General features: G+C 37.8%; 1 protein-coding gene across 4 annotated transcripts in view; it reads left to right on the top strand.

Annotated features, from left to right (window-relative positions):
• The window catches only part of ZNF277 (zinc finger protein 277), a 115398-nt gene that overhangs the window by 15646 nt on the left and 77121 nt on the right, over positions 1-22631 (top strand). The window lies entirely within an intron of this gene.

Raw genomic sequence — 22631 nt, 5'->3', positions numbered from 1 at the left:
TTCCGCCAAAAAAAAGGGTTTTTTTCCCCCTTAACTACAGTGATTTCAAAGCCTTTGTCCCATAAATATATTAAAGACTGGACAGATGATTTGAAAAGTGAATAATGAGATCTGGGGAATTAAGATAGAGATTGGGAGTCAATATAATTGGAATTAAAGTCTCAGGGGAAGACAACATGAATTGCAGGAAAAAGGAACAAGGTATCAACGAGACAATAGAAGAAACCTTGTGAAATCAAGATGTGTTCATTTGGAGAATTAGAACAAAGTATTCTGTCTGGAATAGTTTGTAGATTAACACTTAAATTCATGTAGGATAATGCTCTGAATTTTCAAGTGTTCCTGTGTAGTACCTGTTTTGAGTTGATTTGCCTTCTTTGAATTAATTTGAAAACCAGATTACAAATGAAATACTGAGAATTGAGGCCACTTCTCTGAAGTTACTAGAAGTGTAGACATGTGTATGTGAACAAACAGTAGCACAACTACTAGTTGATGATAATGTAAGTGCTGCAAGCAATGGGCAAGAGTTGAAACTGCCTGCTGTCTGGGATGTCCTCTCCTCAAGATCCCCTTGAGTCCTGAATCTGAGTAATAATTTAATAGCAGTTTTGTCATTAGAGCGGTTCTGAATCAACTGTTGTATGCAGTGTCCAAAGCAAGAATCTAGTGATGCAGTTCTTACCCTATCAACCTCACTACACTGCACTTTTGTCTGTAGTCACTGGAGTACCTTATAATCTTGAGAGTGATGGCTGGTGGTTCCAAAAGCCTACAGTTACTTGAATAGTCCACTTCCATTATCCCTGCATAGTTTGAGAAATTTTGTCATCTTCTGACCAGTCTAACCCTAACTCATATTCTCTCTGACTAGAGTGTCTTTTCCCTGCCTTTCTACTTTACAACCCCTACTCATTCCTCAAGAATTAGTTTGGATGACACCTTCACCTTTTCTGTGAAATGTTCTTGTTGGCTCCTTGTCTCCACCGAAAAGTTAACCCAGCATTTTCTGGGTTTTTTTTTAATATTTATTTATTTTATTTATTTTTTGGCCACGTCAAGTCTTAGTTGCAGCGCACAGGATCTTCGTTGAGGTATGCGGGATCTTTCATTGCACCGTGCAGTCTCTTCATTGCAGCACTCAGGCTTCTCTCTAGTCGTGGCATGCAGGTTTTCTCTCTCTGGTTGTGGCGCATGGGCTTCAGGGCGCATGGGCTCTGTAGTTTGTGGCCCTCGGACTCTCTCGTTGATGCGCATGAGCTCAATAGTTGTGGAGCACAGGCTTAGTTGCCCTGCAGCATGTGGGATCTTAGTTCCCTGACCAGGGATCAAACCCGCATCCCCTGCATTGGAAGGCAGATTCTTTACCCCTGGACCACCAGAGAAGTCCCACATTTTCTCTTCTTAATGTTTTGTTTCCATCATCAGTTTCTCGTTTCAGCTGCCATTTTGGGATTGTGACCTCCCTCAATACACTTTGCTCCTGTATTTTATGTTCAGATGCTCAGTCAGTGATGTCAGCATTACTCCTCACTTGACACTTGGCACTTGACACTTGGATGGGATTAGACATCGGTCTGCTGTATATCCAGGGCTGAGGCACCCCTGGATTCATCTTCTTTCTCCTGCCTTTTAGCTATTCGAAGCTACTGTCCTTGCAGAGCCAATACTACACTGACTGTCCTCCACAATCCTCCCCATATTTTCCAAGTCATATGGAGAGTCACAATCCTCCAATCATATTTTCTGGAGCATGATTCCATGCTTGATCTCATTCTATCACTTCAGCTACATTTAGAAGATAAGCAAGTTACTGAGCAAAAAGCACAAGTTACACAACTATTTTTTAGCAAGTAGTGCTATCATTGGAACCCCTATATCTATTTACTCTTAGTGCATTATCATTATACCAAACCACAAATTCTCTCATGCTATCGTTTTAAATATCTCTGCTTTGAATGAATTTTTAGGTAATTTTTGTGTATGGTATAAGGAAGTGGTCCAGCTCTATCCTTTTGCATATGGACATCCAGGTGTTCCAGCACCATTTGTTGAAAAGACTGTTGTTTCCCCAACTGAATTGTCTTGGCATCCTTGTCAAAAATCAATTGATCATAAATTGTGAGGATAAATTTCGGAACTCTCGGTTCTCTTCCATTGATCTATATTGATCTTTTCTTATGCCAGTACCACCCTGTCTTAATTACTGTAGCTTTTTAGAAAGTTTTGAAGTCAATTAAGTGTGAGATCCTCAACTTTGTTCTTCTTTTTTCTTACTTACCTGCTGATTTTTTTAGCATTCAAGAACATCAAAAGAAAGACAAATACCAGCAGTAACCCTTTGTTTTACCATAAAAATAATCTCTTGAAATCTCTTCTTAATTGGCTATTTTCAGGTACTATTCTTTGATTACACTAGACCCAGGTAGTAATCTGGGGCAGGTGGTATCTGAACCTTTCTGGGCTTTAGTTTTTTCTGGTGGTTAGACATTGAGTCAGATACACTTCCAGGCCCCTGGTAGCCTTTAAAAAACTCGGGCTCAGTAATTTCTATTTCCTTTCTTCTCTAGTGAACAGGTAAGTAAAATATAGGCAAGAAAGAGGATTTCCTGGTGAGTCAGTATTAATGGAACACCCATGTTGTACAATTCGCAGTAAGTATTAGAATGAAAAGCTTAAATGGTTGTGAGTGCTATGGTAAATAGCTTAAGTTTTGTTGACCCTAAAAATTCTACAAATCCTTTCACTAACAATCATTCACCTTCTATGTTTGTAATTAAGCACAATCTAATATTTTAAACTAGAACCCAAATGACACTTTTAGAAACATTTACACTGTAAAAGGGAGTCTCTCTGTGCAAGTAAGATATAGTTCCTATGACAATGAATGCAGTATTAAACCTGATTATGTATGGTATTTATATTTCTTTGTCACCCATATTTCTCCTAACAGGCATTTTTCTAGGTTCTCTATTTATGTAACCTATTGAGGTTTGAAGTAGTGTTTCTCTTGTAATTTTAGATCATTATATACTTCTCTTCATCAAGTTGGACCCTTTGACATTCTGGGTACCAGTGACTTCAACTTCCTTAGAATTAAAACAGAAAAATTACTAGACGTGAATTTTTATATACAGAGAAGATACACAGAGTAAAAAAGAATAGATACATTTTCTTTAACCAGATGGTTTTTAAATATATATATGTATATAGTTTTCTTTATTATATCTTTCTGATAAGATACCTGATGATACCTATCTTTGTGAAATCACTTAGTTGCCTAATTGTATTAATGTATCTAGATTAGAATTTATGGTCATGTGATTAGTTGATAAGCTTCTTAAAACATTAATCTACATTTTCTATTATAATCTTGATACATGCATTAAACATAATTTTTATAATTTAGTAGTTTAAAGCCTAATAATATGCAGTTATTTGTGTGATTAGAAAAAAATTTCAAAAGGCAATTATGAACAATTTTCAAAAATGAAATGTGTTGTACACATTGCTAACCTAGGAAAAGAAGCACTATTTTATTTCACTTTGAATACCTGGTTACTGGCAAGGAAGAGGTCAAATTATATGTCTTTTGAACAATTATTTCTGTTTATAATGTCCAAAATAATTTTTTTTTTCTCATACATGCTCTTCTTAACTAACTTTCCATTCAGAAACTTACTCCTCTTCCTGGCTTTCTGATGACTTAGTAACTACTCTTCTCCCAGTTATTTTGGCTCATGGTTCTTCAAGTCCTCATTTCCTCTTTTCAGTTGTTCCTTCACCTCCACCCCAAGCCACTGACAGCAGTTAACCCATACATTGCTTTGGGATCCGTGGGCTCTGAGGGCCAGTACAGCTGGGTGAAGATGAGAGAATGCTAGCTGAAGCTGCAACCACCCTTCTCTCTTCCTGGGGTTCTCACACAGGTTGAAAGCGGAAGAAGGAAGAACAGGCAGAGGGAAGGAAGTGAAGAGGAACTTGGGCTCTATGTGGTTGCAACCTCTTAGATCCTGTTCTGATGTCCTTTTCACGCCATTACAAGGGAGAAACTCAGGTCCGCGAATGTGGGTTTATTAGTTTCCTATGGCTGCCATAACACAGTTCACAGACTGGGTAGCTTAAACAAGAGAAGTTTATTGTCTCAAAAGTTCTGGAGGCTGATAGTGTGAAATCAAGGTGTCAGCAGAGTTGGTTCCTTCTGAGGGTTGTGAGGGAGAATCTGTTTCCTACCTCTCCTAGGTTCTGCTGGTTTGCTGGCAGTCTTTGGCATTTCTTGGCTTATAAGTGCATCATCCTGATCTATGCCATCAACCTCAGATTGTATCCTCCCTGTGTGTGTGTGGCTTTCTCTGTGTCCAGATTTCCCCTTTTTATAAGGATACCAGTGATGTTGGATTATGACCTCAAATGAACTCATTTTAACTTAATTCTGTAAAGACGCTGTTTCCAAATAAGGTCATATTCTGAGGTACAGTAGGGATTAGGACTTAAATGTATCTTTTTGGGAGGACACGATTCAACCCATAACTTTGGACATCTTATAATAGTCAGTGCCCATAGCATCCAAAACTGAGACACTCACCTTCTTTCTCTGATAAGCAGTACCACCATGGAAGGAGATTGAGGGCAAGTGTCATTAGAAAATTAGTGGCCCTTCTACTGCATAGCACCAGGAACTCTGCTCAGTGTTATGTGGCAGCCTAGACGGGAGGGGAGTCTGGGAGAGAATGGATACATGTGTATGTGTGGCTGAGTCGCTTTGCTGTGCCCCTGAAACTATCACAACATTGTTAATCGGCTATACTCCAATATAAAATAAAAAGTAAAAAAAAAGAAGAAAAGAAAATTAGTGGACCTTGATTGTTTATGCATCATAGTTCGCCTATGGTTTAGAAGGATGTCTATAGTAGAATTTTAGACTTCACCCAATTTTAGCAAACAGAAATGCCAGTCTCCATGGAAGTTTCTCCACATTTTCTGTTTCAAATTTTAGTTCTTTGATTTTAGAAGAAAATCAAACCGCTAAATTCTTTATTATATTTATACAACAGAGAACCAAGATTTATCATACCTCAAATTTGATGTTGAATGCCTAGCAACGTAGACTTCAAATAAACCTCCTCTTGGAGGCTTCTCCTCTATGAAGACTTCAAAATCATATTCACCTCCTCCATGAGCATTCCTTGTCAAAGATACCTGCCTGTCACCTCCCTTCACAAGACACCACTCATTAGACCACCTTGGGCTTTGCCTGGTTACAGGCCTGCTTTCCGCTCTGGAACTTTGTCAAGGACAAAATCAATGTTTCTTTCATTGTTGTATCCCCAGTAACTAGCCCAGTTCCTGAGACACTCTATTTAGGTGCTTCAGAAATACTCTTTAGTTCGTTTGTTTCTCTGTGCACTCACTCTCCGACTTTACAAAGCCTGAAATGCTGAATATCTTTAGTGTCTTACTGGCTCTCATGGTCAGGATCTTATTCATATTGGCACTGCACTTGAATACAATGGCCTAAACACATTTGAGGAGTGTGCCTCGTCACTACTTTTCAGGTAAGGCAACAGAAGCAGGGAAGGATCAAATGTTTTGTCTGAGGTCCAAGGCTATCACTGGCAGAGAACATTGAAGGTCCCCAGATTCTAGGTTTGCTCTTCTACCTTGACAGACTTCAGGAATCAGGCAAAATTGGTTTTCTCCTGGAGACAGTATGGGCATATATGTATAATGTACCCTTTTGCCAGAAAAGAGTTTTGTTCTTGTTTTTTTTGTTTTGTTTTGTTTTGTTTTCTCTCAGTGACTCAAGAAAACCACAGCTCTACTCCTGTACTGGATGCAGGAACAATATTACCATGCTGTCCTGCTCTATTCACTCACCCTTTTAAGGAAATGCTTAAAGAACAGCAGGGCCCCATGGTGACAAAGGCACTTTATTCTGTGTTCAGTATTCCACTTGGCAGCCTTGTCTTTCTTTTCCTTAATTGCAATAAGCTAACCTCTTGCATCTCAAATGTAGTTGTAATCCAAAGGAAATAACCAAAGTGAATGTTTTATTAGCTGTATATTTCTTAATGAGCTAAGAAAAACATAAATAACGGGTCTTGGTAATGCATGTAGTTTAGCAAAATGTAGCAGTTCATATATTTGTGCATCAATGTACAAAAAGTTATGTAAACCCAAAAGGCATGAATAGGATTGGTAAGTTAACTATATGTCCCGAAACTGATCCACTACCACAGACTGCTAATTTAGGTGGCCTGATTGGAGAGACATGGAAAAACCTCCATTCCTCAAAAATCTTTCTTGTTTGCTGCTATTAAAAAATCGTATCTTTATCAATCCATTGCTTTGCGTTACACACCACCCCCTGTGAAGCACTGTTTTTAAAAATGTGAAATATTCATCGCAGGGGGGCAATACATTTTGTCACTCACCTCAGTAGAGGTCACCTCAGTATGAATTTTACCAGATCATTTACAAGATGAATTTTTAAATGAGTCGGTCAACAAAACAGCATTTTACTCATTGCTGAGCTGAGCACAATGGGGAAAAGAAAGATCAGCTTATTTTAAGGAGCTTCCAGTATAATTTATGAGACAAAACATATACACATAAAACAAAAATGCCAGTAACAATATTTTATTGAGTGACACATGGTTTGGTATATTAGAGAGCAGTATTTCTCAAACTTTTTCTTTGAGCAATGGACCTGTTTTCCAAATTATCTTACACAAAATCCCAATATATAAAACCTATGAAAATTGGGCTTCTTCGGTTCGAGAGGGTGAGGGGAAGCCGAGGGAGCCGTCTGCTCCAGTTGTCCCTTCATCCCTGATGAGACTCCTTGGAATCTAAGGCATCTGGGATCAGAGTTAAGAATCATTAAATTTAGCACATAAACATGGGGTAAGTTGACAGAAGGGAGAATCCACTCTGGGTCTGAACAAGAGAGGAAAATCCCAAGTAGGAATTCCTCCCTGAGTTGTTGTAAAAATAGTCATAGGGATAGTGAGAAAAAAGTTGGGTAAGGAAGGTAGGTAGACATTAGCTCAAGCCAGAAAAGGAGGCAGAAAAGTTGAGATCTGTTGAGACAGAAAATAGGGAGACACTGGGGTTTTAATCTTAGGAACTGATGTGATGAAAGCAGACTTGAAGAAGGAAGACTGGTAACAGGTGCAAGATGGTTTAGAAAGAGAATTGATTCTTAAGTTATTCCTTCCTCTCTGGCTCTTCTCAGTTTCATTATCTGAGAAACTGAGAGGAGGCGATCTACCTATCCTTCCCCCTTTCTCAATCCCCAGAGCTGTGTGTTGTACCTGCCTGAGCCTTCTATCTCTCATTCTGTGCAAAGCTGAACCCAGTTGAGCAAAATGCGCATCCTTTCCACATAGCCCCTGGCTTCAGGGTCATCATGCCTAACTGATGCCTAATAAACCCCATGATGCCACTTTCCTTTTCCTTTTTTTTTAAAAAGATTTTGTTTTTATTTCCCTCCCTGAATTGCAAAGGGATTATGCATCTTCTGAATTTGGAAAGACTTATATGTGGATCTTTATAGATCTCCTTATTAAAGGAGAATTTATACCTTAAGTTACATAAGTGCCAGAAAATTAGTGATATGACTTGACTTTTATTTTCTCAGAAATGTTAAGTTCTTTTTTTTTTTAATTCATCAATTCCCTCTTTTCATTTTCTTGTGTACTGATGATTCCTCTCCAGTTGGTCCCCATAGCAACACTGGATAATGCTAATGAAACTGCAACATCTTAAGCTCTCCCACAGAGCATCTCTGTTAAAACAGCCATGAAACACAGTTGCTTTATTTTCTTTGCTTAAAAGAAATCGATATTTTGGGATCTTTCCCATGATGGAGGCTTAACTTCCCAAACTCTCTGGCTAGAATTGGAGCCTCTAATTTAGAGAAGATTTTTCGAAGGTGATAAACCACGATTAGAATACCACTTCCTCCCCTTCATTCATGCCCCATGTTGGTGTACCGTATGAAAGTGGTTCTCAAAACGTGATTCCGCAGCAGCAGCAGCAGCATCTGGGCATTTGTTAGAAATGCAGATTCATGTGCCACACCCCAGACCTTCTGAATCAGCTACTCAGGATGGAGCCCAGTGTTCTGTTTTAACAAGTCCTCCAGGTGATTTGGATGCACACTGAAGTTTGAGTACCACTGGTGTAGAGGATAGAACTGTAGTGGGCAACAACATCACATCCAGTTTGATGGATTCTGCTAACACGATTAGAAATTATTTTACTGTTTGTTTTTTATATCACCTAGATTTATTTATACTGTGAAACATTAGCTAAATGTCAATTTGTGTTAAGATAAAATATGGCAGTGGAGAGTGTAATTGATTTGAGCTACTGAAAATGTCTCCTGATCCTTATTTATCCATTATTAACAAGCATTAGAAAGGCCAAGTAATTGCCAGTAAGTCTATGGTAATACGTAATGGCTCAGACTATAAAAGCATGTGTTTTTTTCTGTTTCTTATGTTTAATGTATGGATGCTGACAAGTATTCGCCTTTTAGAAAGGAGTACAGTTGACCCTTGAACAACACCATGGTTGGGGCTCTGACCCTCCACACGCTGGAAATTCAAGTATAACCATATTCACAGTTCCACATCCGCAGATTCAACCAACCTCAGATCGTGTAGTACTATAGTATTTACTATTGAAAAAAATCCGGGTGTAAGTGGACCTGCGCAGGTCAAACCCATGTTGTTCCAGGGTCAGCTGTATTTTAAATAGTGCCTCTTCTGCTTGTAGTAAGTAATTCATCCTTTACATGCAGAAACACACCAAAAGCAGGCAGTAAAAGCAAGAATCTATTTTAGGCCATGATTTAGAGAACAAAAAATAGGAATCAGATGTAGTAGAAAATTACAAAAAAGGACAAGTTTATTTTATCTAAAGTTTTAAGCGGCAGGTAGGCCCCAAAACATGGATATCAAGGGAGAAATTTGAGCTGGAGAGAGGCACTCTGAAAGTTTTTTAAACTGCTGGTTATCACAAAGCTGAACCATCTGTATACCAGGATGTTGGAACAGAACCTAAGGAAGTTGTACTTGTTGGTGGTCAGGTCCAATCTGAAAGCCAGGCTGTCAGGCATTATAAAAAAAGAACCAGATGGGGTTCAGAAACCAAGATAAGTAAGATACCCCTGGTCAGGAATCCAGAGAGTCCAAGCAAACAATACAAGCAGAGTGATTCTTATCAGCACCTGACATTTGCTCCTACCTCTTGATCACCACTGCCCTATTTCAGATCCTCTCTGTATCTCACCAAGACTGTAATATTGCTTCCATATTGGGGTCAGATCCCTGAATATTAGTAATATTCATAGTTCCCTGAATATACTGTCTCTGCCTTTCTGCCATATTACTCCTTGAAGTGCCTGGGGGCACCCTGCTCTCTCCAGCTAGGTTTGCTCCTCTCATTTACTCATTATTTGCCCTTAAAGTCTTAGTTCAAATAATGAACTTCTTCACCTTTGACTGGCAGACTTAGGTCCTCTCTATACCCTGGATTTCCCTTATACCTTGTACTTACCATTATAACAAATGCCATGTATTGTAATTGTTTGTGTCTCTAACTGTGCTTTAGTAGCTGGATCCATATCTTCATCTCTAATCCCTTCTCTTCTCTTGGTACCTAGCACACTGTAGATTTTCAATAAATATTTTTTAAATGAATGTTTAAGAGATTTTTATGTATTATAGGCATGGCAAACAAATTATGGATTTTCTGAAATCTGATTTGAAATTTTTTTTTCCCATTTCTCTCAGCTACTGTAACTTCAGCTGTTTCACTGCCCCAAAATTTATCTCCTAAGTGTCTTATATGCAGATATAACAAAAATCCTTCAAAGTTACTATATACCAGGGATATGGAAAGATGGAAAAGTATATCTCTGCCCTTGGGGAAGGGTATGTTAGCCATTTAAGAAAATCTCCAGGGAAGTCCATTAGTAAAATCTGAAGATGGGATGTTAGAATAGGCTGTTTCTGCGCTTGTTTGAGGTATTTAATTAATATAATTCTTGGACCGAATTGTTCAAACCTTATAGAAAACCTCTTCTGTTCTTTCCTCTCTTTGCATTTCCATGCTATTCCAAAATTCAGAGTACTAGGGGAATGTGGTTGGAATTGAGAGATAAAAAGAAATTCTAGAGTCTTTCCATGAGTAATGGTTTATAATGCCCTTTAATTTATCTGACAGCATCTCAGAAAAAAATATGATGTTTTGTTTAAGTAGCTTACCAGGTTTCTGAAGATTATTACGTTGAGTAGTTTTTCAAAGGGCTATACATAACTGACTGCAAACATCATGTCTTGATGACTATCAGCAGAATAAACACACATATTTGTACTTACTGATTCCACTCAAATATTCCTAAATAGCTTTACTTGTTTTGGTTTTTGTTGCCATAGTTATTCTTCTCCCTCTTTGATGATCATTCATTTATTAATCAAACAAACATTCACTTAGCATCTACTGTATGCTGCACGCTGGGCTGGGGGGCTAGAACCAGAAGAACGTATAAAGCGGACAAACTTCCTGCCTTCTTCAAATTTTAAAACTAGTGGGAGAGGGACTTCCCTGGTGGCACAGTGGTTAAGAATCCGCCTGCCAATGCAGGAGACACAGGTTCGAGCCCTGGTCCGGGAAGATCCCATATGCCGCGGAGCAACTAAGCCTGTGTGCCACAACTACTGAGCCTGCGCTCTAGAGCCTGCAAGCCACAACTACTGAGCCCGTGTGCTGCAACTACTGAAGCCCACGGGCCTAGAGCCCATCCTCCGCAACAAGAGAAGCCACTGCAATGAGAAGCCCACACACCGCAACGAAGAGTAGCCCCCGCTCGCCACAACTAGAGAAAGCCCGCGTGCAGCAACAAAGACCCAACGCAGCCAAAAATTAAATAAATTAATAAATAAATAAATTTATTTAAAAAAAAAAAAACTAGTGGGAGAAATAGACTTTAGCAGAATTTCATCTTCTCTCCATATCATAATTTGTGGCTTCAGATCTTTGGTGGAGAGGACTGGATATAAAATGAATATAATATAGCAGAACCCAGGCCACAAACTCAGTGAAATTCAAGGGACTGCCAGGTAACAGAAGTGATGGAAGTGGGATGGAAAACAACCACTTTGAATTACTGCTACTTTCAGCTTGATTTTGGAATAATAGGGTGTGGTGAGGATCATGGCAAATGGGAACATACCTACCCTGCCTGAGGAAGCAGCCATCCAGATCTGGATTATTGACATGTGGAAATGGACTCCCAGTGTTATCAGAGTCTGGAAATTTTTTTAATGTGTACTTTTTCAGTTTTAATGATGGTAGCTAATTGAAATTAAAATACTGTACATAGCAAGTAAAATATATCAGAGGGGTAGATTTGGCATGAGGGTTGCCAGTGTATAGACTCAGAGTCTGAGCTCCCTGTGAGTAAACTGCATAAGTTTTAGCATCTAATTTGAGTACACAGAAGCCTTGTTTTCTTCCTTCCTTGTTAGAATTACCAGATTAAGCAAACGAAAATAAAGATTGAGGACCAATTATATTTGCATTTCAGATAAGCAGCTAATAACGTTTTTAGTATATACCCCCAATATTGCACAGGATATGTTTATACTATGCAATACCATACAGTATTTGGGACATACTTATACTAAAACAGTATTCGTTGTATATCTGAAATTCAAATTTAACTGGGCATGCTATATTTTATCTGGCAATCCTATTCCTAGTACTGTCTACTGTTTTGAATTTAAGTTTGCCAAATAAGTGGCGTATGGGTGAAATATTTATTTTCCCAATTTATTAATAATTAATGTAAATAATTAAAATTTTAATTGTTATTAAGTGATGGCTGTATGCCAAGCTGGGCATACCTTCAAATAGGAATAGGTTTTTTTTGTTTGTTTTTTTGTTTTTAAAATCTGGCTTTCTGTGAGGAAGCCTTCTTATTTAGCCTTTATATATAAACTTCTAAAAATGTTTTTACAGTGTGTTATTATTTTGGCACAAAAATAATAATTCTTTCTATAGTCCAAATGAATGTTTTTATCTACGTATTTATCCCCATGCTACCAACTTGCCTTTATGACCTTTTAAAAAAAACAACAACAACATATCTTTGTAAATGTCCTTTCCATGTTAGCACATTGATTTTTATTTTAATCTTTGAAAAGCTAAGTTCTGAGCACTTTGCTTCAACTAGTATTCTCCCTGATGCCCACGTCACTGTGCAATTTCTTTTGTACTTTTTGAGATTCTCCTATTCTTCCCTTTGTGATATTAACCATCTGTATTAATGAGATAATAAACCAGGCTTGTTGCTAATGAATCGATTCATTCAACTCTAGATTTAATTAGAAAGACATTTAACATGCCAGCAGATGTTCTGGTTTTGTTTAATTGTCCCCAAATATAATAAAATACAATGAATTTTTATATTTTTGCATAAATTAAACTAAATCAAGATTTGTTACTCTATCATGTATTATAAAAGGCTAACTGATGGAGTTTTGTTACCATTGTATTCCAAGTATCAGAAGGGAAATCAGTTTCCTTCTAAAAACACTCACCTAACTCTTAACTGGCACAAGAGTAGAGTCTAGGAGTAAAGAGTATCCTGACCCTCAAATCTATATAAAGGAAACTAAGCCATAGATGCATCCCGAAGTGTTGGGTTTTTTTTTTTTCTGTCAGTACTTTGATAGGGGATGCATCTTGTAAATTAATTAACCAATAAAAAAGTTACTTCAGAACTGTAATTCCAGAGACACTATCTAGTGAGTTTTTTTAATTGTTTGCTTTTCATGGTTTTGCTTGCAGTATACAAAGGGACTTTTACTTTAAAAAAGAGAAAAAGAAAAAGGCAAAGTTTTAGGAGAGATTTTAATGTTCAGGGCTTTTATTAGAGAAATTGTCAGGGAAGCTTTTAAATGTGTTAGTGCATGCACAAAAGTAACAGCTCAGACAAATTGAGCGGTCCTCACTTTGGACTTTCAGCCTCTAGCATGCCCTTCCTAGAAAAGAAATGAAAGGATTCTATGCAGTGTCCCAGATACCAAGTCAGTAGATGACGTGAATTAAGCAATACTCAGATACAAAGCAAATTACAGATACATTAGGAAAAAACTGTCTTAAAAAAATTACCAAATGGGTAAATTCATCCATCCTGGGCACAGTTCCTGAGGTAGGGGTATAAAGACTTGCAGAGTAGCTAAAGAGGAGGAAGAAGACAATAGTAATTCCTTTCACCCTTCCAGCTCAGCTTTTTTTGTTCTTTTCTTTGGTAGTTCCTTTTGTTTAAAAATATGTATTTTTTTAAAAATAGGGATCATAGTATAAATATGGATTTATACAGTTTTTTCCTGAGTATTTCCGCATGCCACTAAATCTCTCAAAACACATTTTTAATGACTTGTTTAATTTCTATAATTCATTTACTCATTCTCTTATTGTTGGATATTAGGTTATTTTATTTTTTTCTATCATTAAATTAACATCAATAGGTATTCTTTAGTAATCCCCCCAATCTTGCTTTCATAGGGTAGTTATTTCTGGGAAGTGATCAGCCTTAGGTACCAGTTAAATTTTGATTTTCACATTACATTTCAGAGTGTAAGGAATGCAACAGTTTTCTAAAACTAGGGCAAGAAGAGAATGAAATCAGGCAGGTAGGCCAGGCAGAGAGCAAAGGTGATGGAACATAAAGTTGTACCTACTCTGGTTTCTGTACCATCCCAACTTCTGCAATGAAGTTACAGCATAGAGTGATTGCTTTTTTGTCATCTGAGGTTCACTTCTTACAACTTTGCAACATTTTTCTTTTAGTTTTAACAGTTCTTTCAAGGATTTGTTAATATCATTCATATACAACCACAGAAATGTGTGTGAGACATAGAGATTAGACCTTGTAATGATAGGCTACCATAATCCCTAATACTTAATAGTCTCTAAGTAGAACTTGTCTCAGTGGTTCTCCTACTTACAAGTTTGCTCAGGCAGCTTGGAGAAGATTCCAGCCACCATAAAAACTTGAGGCATTAAGTAGCTTCGTGAATTTCGAGTATCTTTCTGGGCGCTGCACTAGCGTCTTTGAATTCCCTTCTGGGCTTCCCCTATATTCAATACTGTAGGCTGTCTGGTGTTGTTAGCTTCCACCAGGTGCTTGGGTGATTGGAATGAATGTTCAGCTTTGACATTTATTTGCCTTCAAAACTAGTAATAATGTACCTGGAGACCAACTGTGTCTCATTTCACAATTTGTAAAGTCTGTTTTACCTAACGGCCAACAATTAGGTTTTCTGCCTATAAAAAAAAAATGAGAGGATGCAAAATACATTTGCTAAATCCCATAAAGAGCTAATGAATGACATTTTATATGCCTAGCTATGTCTACTTTGTGGCTGTGTTTTTGATTTTTCAGATTGAGAAAGGTGATTATAGTTAACCCTTGAACAACAGCGATCTGAGCAGTGAGAGTCTACTTTTACCTGGATTTTTTTTTCTGTAAATACTGCAGTACTACATGATGTGCAGTTGCTGAGGTTGCTGTGGAACCACAGGTAAGGAGGGCCTGCTGTAAAGTTCTAGGCTGATTTTCAGCTGCGAGGAGGCCGCCCCAATCCCTGCCTTGTTCAAGGGTCAACTCTAATTCATTTGGGTCCTTATTTCTTGCTTTTTCTGGGAGAAAAGAATAACTTGTATCGAAGGTGGAAACAAAATCTCATTTTTTAGAGATTTTTAACCTATCCCCTAATTTATTTTTGTGCTTCTTGTCTGAATTTTACCACATGTAACATTTTGCCCCAAATCCTTATATTCTTTAACCTTCATGGTCCCTTTAGAATTGTGTTTTTAGGAGTTTCTTCATAATCTGCTCTCCATCAAAAGACACCAGTGCTCATTTGTTTAATCCTCTTGAATATCAAAGCCTCTAGTCAAAGCTTTTGTGTCATTCTGCTTGTTTTTACTTGAATATTCTGTAATAGAAGACTTTTTTAAAGCAAGGTGACCTGAACTACCCTTTGTTCCAAATAAAGTTGCTTCATTTTTAAGTAACGTCTTTTGACTTATACCAAGACAATAAACATTTTAAAAAATCTACTTAGTTTTTTAAGTGCCGTGCTAAAAGTTTAAAGTCTTACCCTCTACTAAACATTTATTCTTCTGTTCAGTGTCTTGTAGCATATGAGTACCAAGGGTGTATTCATTTTCTGTAGAATTTGGTGTTCCCTAACTCATTACTTTATATTTCTCTACAGTGAGTTCTGTACACTGCTCTCAGCCTGTCTGCATAGCTCTCCTCCTTCCTACAATCTGCCCTTCTAGTTTTGTGGCCTCAATAGATTTCATCTCCCTTCATGTTCTGTCTTCCAAATTATTGAGACATTTTTAAAAGCAATTAAATTTAAAAAGATTATTATTGAGCCATGTGTATAGACTGCTTGCCCAAATTTATGGATCTTAAAATTGTCAAGCTCCTGGCCAGGAATATTCAGCCTATATTAAAGCTCAGAAAGAAAGCCAAGGGGAGAACAATGCAGGGAGTATTGTCTTACAAAGAGAACTTTGGACTTAAAGTTCCCATTGTAAATAATATTTTTAGTTTCAGTTTTTTTAAGAGTTGTTTTTTTTTGGTCTATTTGCCTTAAATACTTTTTATTTACGAAAAAATTACTGCATGTGATTTATTTTCTCAATTAATATGTTAAAAGCCTAATAAGTGAATTATATTAATAAAGGTAATTTAATGACATAAAACATTTGTTCCATGGGATTATCTCTCAGAATGTTTTATAAACGATATAGAGGATTATATATTTTTTAAAATACATTTTGTCTTATTAGTACAAAAGTATGCTGTTAATCGTATTTAGATACTCTTCAAAGCTTAGTATTTAAGAGGCTATTTTGTTTTAGATTTGTTTCAGTTGAAAATGTGGATACTTTTGGTTGTAAATGTTGATGAATAATACTGCCTAACTTCATGGGGACTCTGCCATTCACGGTGTCCATTAAATAGTAATAAAATTAGAAAGGAGCAATAATAAGTTACTATACACCACATTTAAATAACAACATTTCTATGGTCATGAAAGGGTTGGGGCATCAAGGTCTCTCCATCATAATCCAGATATTAGGATATTTGCTCAGGGAGAGTATAATGACTCCAAGGTTAGGCTCTGGAATCAGACTGCCTGCATTCCAGTCCTCTGTGGAACCCTTTGGTCGAGGAGGTCATTGCTCAATCTCTGAATCAAAAAGCTGGATTTACTGTTGCTGGACAGTGGAGACCTGTACTTAAAAGGCATAGTCTTTCTGACAAAGCAGACGGCTGATCTTGTTTTGGGTTTTGGGAATCATAGGGATCAGAGACCGTTGGACTCTCAGAAGCAGTATTGTGTGGGGATTGGTAGACCTTTAGCTATAGCAGTATAGTCGCTGAATGAAGCCGTTGCCAGTTAACTGACTTTCAGAAGTATGGTAATGGATTGAGTTGTCACTGACCCACTGGAATAAGTTTAAAACTGTGATTCTCCTACTACTTAACAATAACAAAACTGCCTTCCTCATAGAACTTTTTTTGATAATTAAATCAGAGATTGTGTATAAACGTCCTAGCATAATGCCTAATAAAAACAAGCCATCATCGGGGCTTCCCTGGTGGCGCAGTGGTTGAGAATCCACCTGCCAGTGCAGGGAACACGGGTTCGATCCCTGGTCCGGGAAGATACACATGCCGCGGAGCAACTGAGCCCGTGCGCCACAACTACTGAGCCTGTGCTCTAAAGCCCGTGAGCCACAACTGCTGAGCCCGCATGCTGCAACTACTGAAGCCCACGCCCCTAGAGCCCACGCTCTGCAGCAAGAGAAGCCACCACAACAAGAAGTCCGCTCACTGCAATGAAAAGTAGCCCCCGCTTGCCGCAACTAGAGAAAGCCCACACCCAGCAACGAAGACCCAACACAGCCAAAATAAATTAATTAAATAAATAAATAAATTTAAAAAAAACCGAAAAACAAGCCATCATCTTCATCAGTCTGGCCTTAATGAGGGTAGACTGTAAAGCCTTTAGAGCATTCGATCATCATATTGGGTCAGTATAGCACCTCACATTGGCCTCATTCCCCAATGTTATATGATACATACTGTTCATTTTCACTTTTTTTTTTAATATTTATTTTTATTTATTTATTTAGTTGTGCTGGGTCTTAGTTGCAGCAGGCGGGCTCCTTAGTTGTGGCTTGCCAACTCCTTAGTTGCAGCACATGGGCTCCTTAGTTGCGGCTCTCCAGCTCCTTAGTTGTGGCATGCAAACTCTTGGTTGCGGCATGCATGTGGGATCTCATACCCTGACCAGGGATCGAACCCAGGCCCCCTGTATTGGGAGCGTGGAGTCGTAACCACTGCGCAACCAGGGAAGTCGCCATTTTCACTTTTATGTGTGCTTAATACACGGCTCTACAGTGTCAGCATTTTATGCAGTGTTTATTTCACTTTTAAATAGATATCATTTGCTTTCTAGACCAGTGAGCTTTTTGTGGGTTTGGTTTGGTTTTTAAGCTTTTATGAGAATCACAGATCTCTTTGAGAACCTGGTAGAAGCTGTGAACTCTTCCCCTGAGTGATGTTTGTGTGCATATACATATTTTTATATACAATTTCTTAGATTCTCAGATTCCATGAAGGCTCAGGCCCTGCTCTTCAAAACTACCTCTGTTCCAAAAGATAGTTTTCTGTGAGAATCTTTACATCTAGAAGCATGGGTTTCAGTTGTAGGACATTGGGTAATACCAATAAAAATAGCCCTTTATGATAGAAAACATAAAATGTATCTTGGAGATTGAGGGTGAAGGTTGAAGTGGATTAGATAAAAAGCGCCAGTTCCTAGAGGCCACAGTGGCCCTTTCTAGGCAACAGTGCAGGCTGGGCAGTAGCTTTTGAACATTAGTATACAGAAGCATACCTGGGATCCTGCTCTGGGCCCAATGCCCCAAATTTGATTAATTAGATCTGGCACTCGATGATTCTGGTCCTAACTACTCTTAAAGGAAAACTGAATTATCAAATCCAAACATTGTTATGATATAGCAAGTTCTCCCCGCTTTCCTCTCCAGTCCAGTTTTTTTTTTTTTAATATCTTGTCTTGCACCGTAAGGAATCCTCTGAAACAACATAAGTGTTTCACTAGAAGATTTTGCGGTGTCAGGTCACTAGGCCTTTGGTTCTTAAATTGCATCACCTGTTAAAACAGGTTGCTTGTTAAAACGCAAATTTCTGGGCCCCACCCCCAGAGTTTCTGGTTTAGTAGGTCCTGGTCTGGGGCCCAGTGATTTGCGTTTCTCACAAGTTTCCAGGTGATGCTGATGCTGCTGGTCCAGGGGCCACACTTCGAGGACTACTGCTCAAGGCGTTGATGCGTCATTGGTCCTCTAGGCCCACGTACCACTGGTCACAAACACGAGATTGTTTATACCAGCCACTCAAACTCAATAATTTAGCTTGTGTTAAGTAATTATTTGTAATAACTCTAGGTCAGTTGATAGGGGTAATTGCTCTTGGTTAGTGCCTAACAGTCAATAAAAGTGTTGCAGAAATGTCTTCAGGCTTGAGAGAATGGGACAAGGGCAGAAAGAAACTTTTAAGTAAATTATTTAGTAAGATTAAAAAAAAAAAAAAAAAGGAACCACAGCAACCCTGACTTTAAAATGCAGAGTGCTTCCTCTGGACCCTAGCCTGACTCTAGTTGAGAGAAACTTTTGAGCAAAGGCTGCGTCCGTAACCAGGAATAGGTCACACTTATAATATGGCCCTACCTAGGTTATGCTTCCCTAGAAAGGAAATAAGGAGCTCCTATAGCTAGAGAGATTGTTGACCATCTTTTCTGACTCTCTTCATATCAGAATAAAAGAAAGAAATCAAGTTCATGTTCAAAGTCAGCAATTATGATATCTGGTTACCCCTGCTAATCTCACCTCCTAACTGCTAATGACCAGACTTTTTTTTTTTTTAAAGAATCAATTTTATTTATTTATTTATTTGTTTGTTTGTTTATTTAGGAGCGCGGGCTCCAGGCGCACAGGCTTCAGTAGTTGTGACACACAGGCTCAGTAGTTGTGGCTCATGGGCTTAGTTGCTCCACGGCATTGTGGGATCCTTCCAGACCAGGGGTCGAACCCTTGTCCCCTGCATTGGCAGGCGAATTCTTAACCACTGTGCCACCAGGGAAGTCCTGTGACCAGACTTTCTTTAACCACTTCCATAACTAAAGATATAAATGATCCACATTAAAATATTGGTACCCTTTGACCTAGAAATTCTACTTCTAATTAATCCTAAGAAAATTATTATTTTAAAAAGAGCAGAGATTTAGCTAAGGGTATATTCACTGCAATTTTGTTTATAATAGCAAGAAATGTGTACAATTGGTTAAATAAATTGTTATATTCCATTGTTAGAATACTCTGGTTATTTTAAGTAATTTTATAGAAGAATATTTGGTGGTGTGGAAAGTTCCTTATGGCATATTAAGTGGAGGGAAAAAAACATATATCAGGAAAGTATTTTTGGGATTTTTAATTAAAAATGTGTGGAGATATATATGAAGAAAAATCATCATAATGTTAATTGTGCTAATTTCTGAATCGTGGGATTATGGGTGCCTTTCCCCTTTGTTTTGCTTAAAAGTTCTACAGTGTACTCATTTTTGTTGTCTGAAAATTTTGTTTTAGAAATCTGTACAATTTAAACTATTTTAGTGAGAGTTTTAATCAAGTATTACACCAGTCAACCAAGAAGTACAGAAAATAACTGAGAGCACTTTCTTACATTTTGAATAAGAAGAAAAAGTGAAAGTCTCAGAACAGTACTGGATGCTTCTCCGTAGAAAAGAAAGGTCAGTGCTGGGAGAGGGAAGGGTGCAGAAGGAAGCTGCTGGAGGCTGCCCTGTTAGCCTTTAAATGGTAAAGGCAGACAGAGCTGAGTGTAGTATTGCCGTCGAACTACAGAGAGAACTCTGCCTATTACCAACATTTCTACACTTATTAGTTTAATTCTTAAGATGACTGTATAGTTACTGTCTGGCCAGTGGATCACTAACAATGGTCCAGGGTTATCACTGGCTATAAAATCACAGACCAAGAAACTTTTCTTGGACATTGGGTAAGAGTTGCAATAACTTCGGCAATTTCCAGTAAGATATTTGAAGACCTCACCAGCGTATCATAACAAACTTTTGAAAATAATTATAAGATTTAGGTTTGTTGAATACTGAAAACCTCACTGAAAACTCTAAAGTTTTACTGTACTCCTAAAACAATTGCTTACCCAAAGTGGAAACTAGCAGTGCCAGTAATTTGTTTTGTAAAATATCCCTTGGCTATTTGTAGTTGTAGGGCTTCTCTTATGGAGCTCTTGGTGTCACACGTATGTTAGATTTAAAGAGCTCATCCTTGAAGTTTCTTAATAATCCCTTAATGCAACAAAAAAAGTATATTTATCTTTTAATGAATGTAGGACTCATCTCTTTAATATTAATAAACTTTCTACTCTTTATTCTTTTTTAAGTAAGAGTTTGTTCAACCCAGTGGCTTTCATCTTGATGAGTGGTTTATGAAGCTTCCCAAATTATTATAACAATATCCCTTCTCCCCACTGTAAATTACATGTTTGGAGCACAGCAGAAATGACAGCTGGCAGTGAGATTCAGAGTGAAGCACCTTTCTGCTCTGTAATAGATTCCTTTGACCACTGCTATATCCTCTTATATTTAAGCATATTGGGTATATGTTGAATATACTGTCCCATTAGCTTACTTTATACAGCCCAAATAACTTATTTTGTGTTTTATATTTTATTTAGTAGCTATCATGCATGATCAATAACCAACGTTCAGTGGAGTGCTAGGATTTGGGAAACCTAATGTCTTTTGATGCTGATCTTATCTTTATTGATGTTATCAGTCAAATATTTCCCTATTGTGTTTTAACTTTAAATACATTCTGTTCAAAAAATCTTATTTCTTAAGTGCTTTACAGCTTTATAGAGTCAGAGCTGAGAATGACAAGATGCTGGGGAATGGGCAGAAGAGAGCAAGGGCGATGAACAGCCCTTTTAAGAATTGTTAACATTTGACTAGCTTTGTTGGCTGTTTGGGGTTTTTTTTGTTTTTGTTTTTTTAATCTCTTGTCTGATTCCAAAAGTCCCCTTCATTTTTTTTTCCCTTTCCTTTTTTTCCATTCTTTTTTGTTAGTGCACTTCTAATTGCTAGGGAATATCTATCTGCTGACTGGAAGAGGACTAGGAGGTTTGAGTCATCAGACCCAGGAAGCATAGAGGAAGACAGGGTGTTCTCTACTGTTGACATCTCCTAATTCCACAGAGGGGATCTGAGCCCACTGCACTTTCAAAATAACAGTGGTGGCCGCTTGCCCTATCAGAGACCTTCCCCAAGATTTCCCTGGATGCTGCCTCAGATGATTGAAATTCTCAGGCAACTGGAACTCACCCTCTCCTTTCATGGGGAAAGCTATAGTTTTGTTAACTCTAGCCCAGTGTAAGACCCATCCAGATGATTCTGAATGGTTTTGAGTGTCATTTCTGGAAAGTCAAAAGTACCTTACGACAATTCGACTTGAAGGTGAATTTATCTATATGTTCCTTAAGGATTTACACCGTGTTGCTTTTCTGTCTTTTCTGTTCTTTTTGTACAGAACTTTATCCCACATAGGATCATTTGGTGAACACTCAAAATTTGGAATGAATTTATAACACAAGAAGTACAAAGAATAATTTATAGATCATTGCTTCTGAACTTCCCTTGTTTTTTTGGCACGTCCAAAATTAAAATCCAAAGTGGATTTTGTGGAATGTGAAGATATGTATATCTTCAGATCAAAGTAAAACATACCAAAACTATGAATGGGTTGCTGCTGTTTTGTCAGTACATATACTCTTTCCTTGGCTTGCTTATTTTGAATTGCTGTCAATTTTTTGAAGATAATTTTGTGTATCTATTTTAGGTGGTTTATATAAACATCTGGTGAGGTTTCATTGATTGCCACTTAATAACTTCAAATACACAGTCATTTAAGCATTTTGTTTTAATCTAGATTTCTTGAGAGGTTTCTTCACTGTTAAGACTCTGCACCTCTTTGATATCAGTGATTTTTTATTCCATGAGTCAATACCCTGAATCTTACAGACTGGCACTCTTGAGTGATACTTATTATCTTCCTCTATTTAGTATTTTTCTCTCTCAGAATGGCAATTTTATATCTGGATTTTGGGGGATAAATCCATTCCAGTAAAATTGGTTATAAAGCATGTTTTGATAAAACAAGTGCTATTTTCTCATTGTTTTGCAGAATAAAACTGGAACTGCATTGGGGAAGGACAAAGCCTCCTTGTTGACTTGGCTGTAACGTGATGCAGAAACTGTTAAGATGGCCAGTTATTTGGCATAATGAGCATTGGCCTATACAAGAAGGCTTGTTGTAACACTTTACTAGGGAGGCAAGATGCGAAGTAGAAAAAAACTTCTAGGTTATAGTTTTCTCATCCCTGAAGTGGAGTTTTGATTCTAGGTCCT

This window comes from Balaenoptera musculus, chromosome 9 (assembly GCF_009873245.2).
Source record: "Balaenoptera musculus isolate JJ_BM4_2016_0621 chromosome 9, mBalMus1.pri.v3, whole genome shotgun sequence".
Classification (NCBI taxonomy): Eukaryota; Metazoa; Chordata; class Mammalia; order Artiodactyla; family Balaenopteridae; genus Balaenoptera; species Balaenoptera musculus.
This window is presented reverse-complemented; position numbering and strand designations above follow the sequence as displayed.